This window comes from Anomalospiza imberbis, chromosome 5, assembly GCF_031753505.1.
Source record: "Anomalospiza imberbis isolate Cuckoo-Finch-1a 21T00152 chromosome 5, ASM3175350v1, whole genome shotgun sequence".
Taxonomy (NCBI): domain Eukaryota; kingdom Metazoa; phylum Chordata; class Aves; order Passeriformes; family Viduidae; genus Anomalospiza; species Anomalospiza imberbis.
The window spans coordinates 57,776,021-57,783,725 of NC_089685.1; the positions used below are offsets into that span (position 1 = coordinate 57,776,021).

General features: G+C 42.2%; 1 long non-coding RNA gene across 1 annotated transcript; it reads right to left on the reverse strand.

Moving 5' to 3' along the window:
* Window positions 1-226: 226 nt before the first annotated feature.
* Window positions 227-5,004, reverse strand: LOC137475026 (uncharacterized). Its single transcript, XR_010999648.1, has 2 exons — window positions 4,892-5,004; window positions 227-1,238 (listed from the first exon to the last, which is right to left on the reverse strand). It is a non-coding gene; the product is annotated as an uncharacterized lncRNA (long non-coding RNA).
* Between the last annotated feature and the right edge of the window lie 2,701 nt (window positions 5,005-7,705).

Here is a 7,705-nt window from a genome sequence, read left to right on the forward strand (position 1 = left end):
TAATCAGTCTCTTTCATTATGTTTGGGTAGTTTTGTCTCTCTCTTTTCCTATTTGAAAAGACAGAAGCAGGAATGTGTCTGGCAGACGAGGATGATACTTTAACAGAAAAACCAAATTATGCTTTGGAGCTTTGTGGCTTAGCACAGATTTTTCCTTTTATAAGGAGATGCTATTTTTGTATTACTGGTCAGGCTTATATTCCTGGTTGTTGAGCAGGGCAGTTCAAATTCCCTTTGATTCTGTATTACTTGATCTTTAACTACCAGTTTTGAAAAATTGTTTGGTCCTGTAATTTTTTTCTCCATTTTTTTTGCATTCATTATTATTTCTTAGCCATTGTACATTACACTGTGAGGCACAATCTTCCTCCATGTGTCCCCCCATACTTCAACAGTGCAAGGACAATAATAATGATAATATCTTCCTTCTTGCAGTAGACTATATCAAAGGTGTTTTTCTGACCTTTCTAGGTCTGGCTTGGTGAAAGAGTAAAGAAAAATCTGTTTGGGGTCAGTCAAGCCCTACAGCCAACCTTATATCTGTGTGCAGCAATGGGACTAAATCAGGAAGAAACAGCTTGGAAATGCTGGCACAGAGAAATCCTTCTCTGTTTAATTCATCCTGCTTCCCCAGCAGCTTTCAGCTCATGTTTGCTGTGGTTTGTCCTAAGTCCTCCATGCTTCCTTCTTGCCTACTAAAAAAGTAAGCCATTGGTGGCCAGAGCTCTCCTACACTGAAGTGTAACTATAACAGAAGCTTTTGGGAGCCTGTGCCTACCGTTGTTTTGTGGGGCTTTTTTAGTGGGGGTGGAAGGAAAGATTGCACAAAGTTTGGGAATTAAACTGGGTTCTCTGAATTGCTAAAGCATTTTGAACCTTCTCATTTACTTATTCACTGGAGGAAGACACAAGACTACACCTACAATAAAGGCATTTATAACATATGTCAAATTGCAAGGGAGAATCCTTAACTTTTCTCTTTGTAATTCAAAACAGCATTTGCATCCTTGCTGGAATTGGAGCCCTTCTCAACTTTCCCTCACTCTGGGGAAAGGAAGTGCTGAAGGATGGAACAGTTAAGCATACATGGACCCAAGCATCTCCTGTGCAGGGGAATTTCACAGGAGAAAGGCACCTGTTGTGCTGAAGTAGCTCTCTCCAGAGTTGATATTTAAAGCTGCAGACTGTCTATCCCTCTTTTGAGATATTGTTTTTCCTGTGAAGGAGCTAACACCATCCTATAACCCAGATAACAAAGATCTATGTGGGGTTTACCATATATTAAGTGCTATGCAAAGCTGTTTGCAAAATTCTTCATATGCATATAAATTTTATTAGAGTAACAAAATCCTTGTAGAGCAGGTTTGATTTGTTCCTGTTGTTTGCTTGTGAGTTGGTCCTCACTAATGCCTTAATACAGGAGAGGAAACAAATATATTTTTATTTTTATTTATCTCGGACTCAGACCTCAATCTCAGTAATATTAATATTAGTTCATAATGATAATATTGCTTCATTGGCCCGAATATACCTGGATCAGGGGTACATAACATCAAAGAAAAACATCAATTGCACATAGGTATGAAAGCAAGAAGCTCTCTGAGCACGTCCTAGCATGTCCTACCTGTGTTTACATGTCAAGTCCAGTCCACCACCAGCAGAGCATTGGTCAAGCATTTCCCACTGACTGGGGCAATGCAAAGAGCATTTATGTCTCTTACTCAAAAATTCACCCACATTTCCTCTGTCAGTGTTGATGGGATTTAGGTTAAGATTAATGCAATTTATCATGAATTATGAAAATCTATTCCCTCCACCCTGTCAGACAGGGTATAAAGGGTTGCCACACCTTCCCAGTGCTGAGAGTTATCTATTTATATCCTCCTGTGTCCTGCATCATCAGATTTGACTGGCCTGATTAGTCATCTCTGCAACAAAAGTTATTATAGTTTCATGACATTATGTATTTCTTTAAGCTCAGATGTAACATTTGGTTTAATGACTGATGCAATTTACTACTCCGTTTTTCAGAATGGCTTAATAACAAACTGCATGAAGAAGCAATCCACTTTTGTTAGGGCTCATTTGTACTGATGTAATTATATCAGTATTCCTCTGCAGTCTCAGGAGAAAATAATGTAAAGGAATGCATCCTTCTTGTTTTCAACCTCTGATAATTTAGAATGTGCTAGTCAAACTTCCTTTTTCTTTCTGAACAAATCACTTATATTTTGCACCCTAATATGATGGTTCAAACCAGGCATTTACTTTTTACTTCATTGCCGTTTCACTATCATATCTAGCCTCCTTTATGGTTTGGTTTTTGGGGTTTTTTCCAGTTTAAATAATCAAGATCCAATTCAAATATATTTTGAATACAAAAATTATTTTTAAAAAAGTAATATAGTAATATAGTTAGTGAAGATAATAAGGTCCCATGGAAAGGTACTTGGATGAGAGTCAAGAAATCTAGACTTGGTTTATCATCTTCTATTGATCACTTGGGAAGCTTTTAACAAGCCACCATATCTCTTATTTCACTCTGAAGAGAAACTGAGGCACAGTTGTGGTTTCTTTCCTTTTAAGTGTGAGGGAACACAAACCTTTTTTTTTTTGTGGTTTTATAATGCAAGTGAGCAAAATGTGATAGTCCAGTGTCAAAATACTCACTTTTCTCTATTGGGAAAAACAATGGAGAGCCAATTATGTTGAACATATCACTGTACATGTGTGATTAACAGGACCAAAAAAACATTCCTGGAAAAACATTTTTCACACCAGTAACGCACAAGTCTCTCAATTTTTAATCAGACGGACAGTCACAAACTTCCTCGCAATAAATTCCATCTGGTCTTGCTTGGCCTGAGTCTCTCCATGAACCTCAGAAAAGCTATAGCATGAGCAGTGAGCTGAGGAACAGACAGAAGGTGCAGACAAGCCCAGAGGAGCTTGGACCCCAGGGCTGCCTGCCTGGCAGCTCACAAAATAAGGGTGCTCCTCACCAGCAGCACTGCAGAGAAGAGCACCTGAGAGCAGCTCTACTGATAAATGTGGGGATTTAGATTACCTCCCCATCCTTGCTTCCCAGAGTTGAGCATTGTCTCTCTGCTTTGGCTCAGTCTTTTGCTCTGAACCAAAGACAGCATTTTTACAATAGAATAATCAGTAGCAGCAACAAAAAGTCCTTAGAAACCACTGTTTGACACCTGTCATGGCTGGCTCTTTTCAGGAGGGCATGTAGGCTGGAGTTATGGGGAACCTCCTGGCTTCACACAGATTTGTGCCCTGCAGGTCTCCCCTCCAAACATGCTGCTCTGCCAAAGGCAGAATGAGGTTGAGGCCTTCCTGCCCCCACATCCTCTTCTGAGCCTGCAGGTTGGGGGCTGTGCTCCAGGTCACTGCTCTTTCAAGCTTTGGGAAGCCTCACTAGGCTGAGCAATCCTCTCTTGCCCAAATCCCAGCTGGTGACCTGTAAGTGAGAGCTGCTGCAGGGGGGAGGTGGGGAGCTATCTACTGTCACTCTGGAAATGGGATCTCCTCCAACCAGATTAAGCTCCACAATCTGGAAAAACATGGTTTCAGTTTTCTCTTTTGTAACAGCAATCCGTGTTGTCAACTTAGATTATAGTCCTGAATGGTCAGATTATGCTGTCAAAGGCTTATTTCTGAGAGGCTCTGTTCAACAAACCAGGTGTTGCACCTCCTCTTGCCCTTTCCATAGCTCTTCTAGCTGATATTTTACACCCTGCTAAGACTGAAGATGGCCTGAACCAGACTTGAGCAGCAGAGAGAAGGACTAACATGCCTCCCAGAGTGAAGGATTGCTGCTGACTGGATCTGAGGTTTTCATACCAAAAGCAAATTTACACAGTTATATCTTTGAACTACATGCTGGGCTTGGGACCAAGCAACAGAAATAGCACCACTGAATTTTTTCTCTATTTGGTCATTGAATTTAGATACCTTGAACTTCATGAAAATTTGAGTTTGGATTTGAAACACCTTGGGATCTGAAGCACCTTGGACTACTGGGAGATGTTGTTATGAGCCCAGCAGAGAAGTGTTCAGTCACAATGAGCTGCAAAACTTGGACTTGTGGTTTACAACAGGCCCACCTCCAACCTTTTATGCTGAAGTCTAATTAATTCAGTTGCAGACAATATCTACTCTGTCTTGTACAATTTCATAGTGCATTGCACTGTTCCAAGGCTCACTTGAGCCTACAGTAATACTTTACCTGTTGGAATGGGTTTTTTCTCCAGCTAATTTAAAGGCATGTTGTGGCAATGAGTAGGTGGGGTGTATTTATCTGTAATGAAAATATTCTTGTTCTGAGTAGCTGAACAAAGAGGAACCAGAGAGTCAGAAAACCACCAAATGGGGCAAGGAGGGAGGCAGATGAGGGGGAAGAAGGAGTGTTTCCTTGATGAAGGTCTAATCTAATGAGTTTACAATTCCAAGAGAGAAGTATTTTTGGAAAGACAATACATGGATGAAAGGGCATGGACCCCTAAGCAAGATGATTCTATACAGCTGCCACATTGCTTCATAAATAATCATGACAGAAAGGTTACCTAAAGGATTGGGCAATGGCTGCTGCCCAGTGCTTCCTTTGCTGGGCCGTAGGCAGCATGTAGCCGGGCTTGTTGAGTCGGAATATTCTAGGACCCTCTGAACAAAAGTGGACATTGCCCATTGCTGGGCCACACAGCCAAAAGATTTCAGATTCCCAGGTGTCTTTTTTTTTTATATTTTCCAAAATAAGTTGTCAGGTTGTTACACTCAAAGGTTTTATTTTAACCTGTGGTATTTAGCAGGGACTATGTCAGATTCACTGTGAATAAACTGTTTCAGAGCTCTGCTGTCCACTATATAATTTTAAACCTTTTACCTTTCATCTCACAGCTGGAAAATGTTTCCAGTGAATGCCGAGAGCCAAGGGCTTAGTGAAAGGAGGGCACAGCTGGTTCCACCGCAAAACATGTGAAGCAGAGTGGTACACTAAAAAAGGAAAAAGCAAAATCAGTGGGTTAAACACTGACTAACACTAACTAATCACTAAAATTATTTTAATTTCTAAGTGATTTGGAGAGGAGTATCAATATGAAATGCCTTGGCTGAAAGAGAGGAGACACACTGGCATCTGAGACAACTCTCATCAAATGCTGACCATGACCAGCCCCACTTCCAGCTTGCTGTGTGCAATCACCCACTCGTAAGTGCCACAGCTCCCTGCAATGGGGCATGCAGGCAGGGCATGTGGCTGTACATCTGCTTCACAGGGAGGTGTGTGTGCCTTAGACTTGGGATTCTCGGCACTGCTGCGCCTCTTGTGTAACAGCTGCTTCACTCCGAGCAAGCAGAGAATTCTCCCCCTCCCCCATCTGTTTAGTTGCTAATTACAAACATGAAGGACTGACATTCTGATGCCTGCTTTTTCAACTTTCTCAAGTTCACACTTTCAGGCAGTCTGCTTCCAGGCTGAACTATCTTCTTTTCATGGGTGTTTCCATGTGAGTAGTTTAGACTATTCCATCTAGTAGCTTTCATAAATCTAGATGCTATGGACATCCATGGTGGGCTTTTTTAGCCATCTTTTTTAGAATTATTAGGTCCATACTCATTTTGAAGTAGGAAAGAAGCAGAGAACATACAATGTGCTGGACACTTAGCTGTCTTTGCCTAGAAGAATGCTAGGAGACCTCATGCCTACTGAGGGCTGAGACCACACATTATTTACAATAGACTAATAAAGTGTTATCTTGTCAAAGAGCAGATTTTCCTCCAGGTAACTTGTTCTTTTGCCATGCTCTACTCATCCAGCATAGAGCATTGTCACTTTGCCCATAGAGTGTATTGATATTAGTTCTGATTGTTGCTTTCTTTATGAGAATTATTTGGCAATAAGTGCAGAATAAGCCAACTGTGGCAAAGTATTGCCTCTGCAGCCCATAGCCTAGCAAGAAAAATGTTTCATTTTGTAGCAGCTGGGGAAGAGATCCCCAGACAAGAAGTTTTTGTTCCTGATTCTCTCAACTCTCCTGCCATTTGAAAGCTAGGCCACGTCTAGTGTCTGACCTGTTTGTCACTGCCCCCACCCCACCAAGCTGTTGTGAACATCTCCTGTCCTAGTCAGTTAATGGTCTCTAATTAGTGACATAATAGTTAGGCAATGAATGAACCAAACCTGCATCATAATGAAGGATAAACATTGTTAGTGAGTCACTCTGCAGCAGGGATCCAGCACTGCTGGAGTAGTTTCTCCCCAGCAAGCTGCAGCTGGTTGTAACTGGGGTGTATCTTTTATATGTTCTGCCTCAGGGGCAAATTGCTTCAAACAGAACTTTGCTGCATGGCTGGAGAAAACAATCATTTGTTTGCAGTTTTCCTTTCAAAGGGATGAGTCTAAAATATCCTTCTCAGACTGAAGCAAAGTAGTACCTTCAAGGCCAATCCCTTTCTTGCAGTGGCAATTTTCAAAGGAATTGCTGGATTTGTCCATTCAGGGCACTCACTGAAGGGGGTGTGTCTGTGCCCCAGGCTGCAGGCAGCTCTGTGCCCACAGAGCGAGCAGGGAGCGGTGACAGGCACTCCCATGTCACCCACCACAGCCCATTTTGCCAGTACTAGTGGAAGGCACAATGTATATTAACACCTCTCTGATTGCTGGATAAAGCTTTTCTAGGGTGAGGCTCAAACCAGTAACACTGCACACAATTGACTTGGGTTAGTGGTTTACCTCAAAAAATGGAGGAAATAATTTAGCTCTTTGACCAGAAGATTACCACAGCCATAGTGGTTTTGCAGCAGCAGGGATTTGGTGGATATTGCCTAGAGATTGAGAAAAGGGAAAGTCCTGTGGCAGAACTCGGGGATTTTCCATAATGGCCTTGAGTGGGCAGCAATTGTTGCTGGGTTGTGGGGATGCCAACATCCACAACCAAAGCATCCCAGTAGCAACTGCGAGGAAATTAGCATCTTACCCACCTATATGTTTTTTTAAGCAGATTTATTTATAGCCTGAAGCTGTCTGTCATCCAAAATTCGTACCATCCAAGATACAATTTGGGTGAGATCAGTAGGGTTTGGTGCTCTGGGGATTGCACTGGACACCACCAGAGAGGGTGGAGGGGGGCTGCATGGCAACGAGACACAGCAGGTGGAAAGCAAAACTCTGCCCTGTTTCCCATCTTGGGAGCTACACTTAAGCAATAAGCAGATGCCTACCAGTCCTGGCAGACCACCACCACACTGTGGATTTTGGGTGTGTGAGAGCCTGCAGCTCAGGGAGAAATGGGACTCACAACAGATATCTTTGTCTCAGTGAGTCTCATTTAGTTTACTTCTCCTCTAGTTAGCAGAGAGACAGTTTTCTCCGTGGAGAGATGCAAAGCAGCTAAGTTAGGTGCTCACTCTGAACCTTCCTGTAAAGTGTGCCTTTTTCTTTGTTAAGCTTGAGGAAACTAATTTCACATGGTTTTCTGGCTCCTATTTACATGCCTAGTATCACCTGAGTTTCAGGTTGTACATGCTTCATGTATCCTCTTGCATGTTCTCCGGGAGCAGGCTGGAATTTCTTGGGATTTGAAAGGTTTTACTGTGTTTCCACTTAGTACAAAAAGTAGAATGCTGCCTAAATCAAAGGGCCTCCAGACACAAAGGAAATAAATTTCCAGATAAAGCTGTGAGGCGACATGGATTGTGC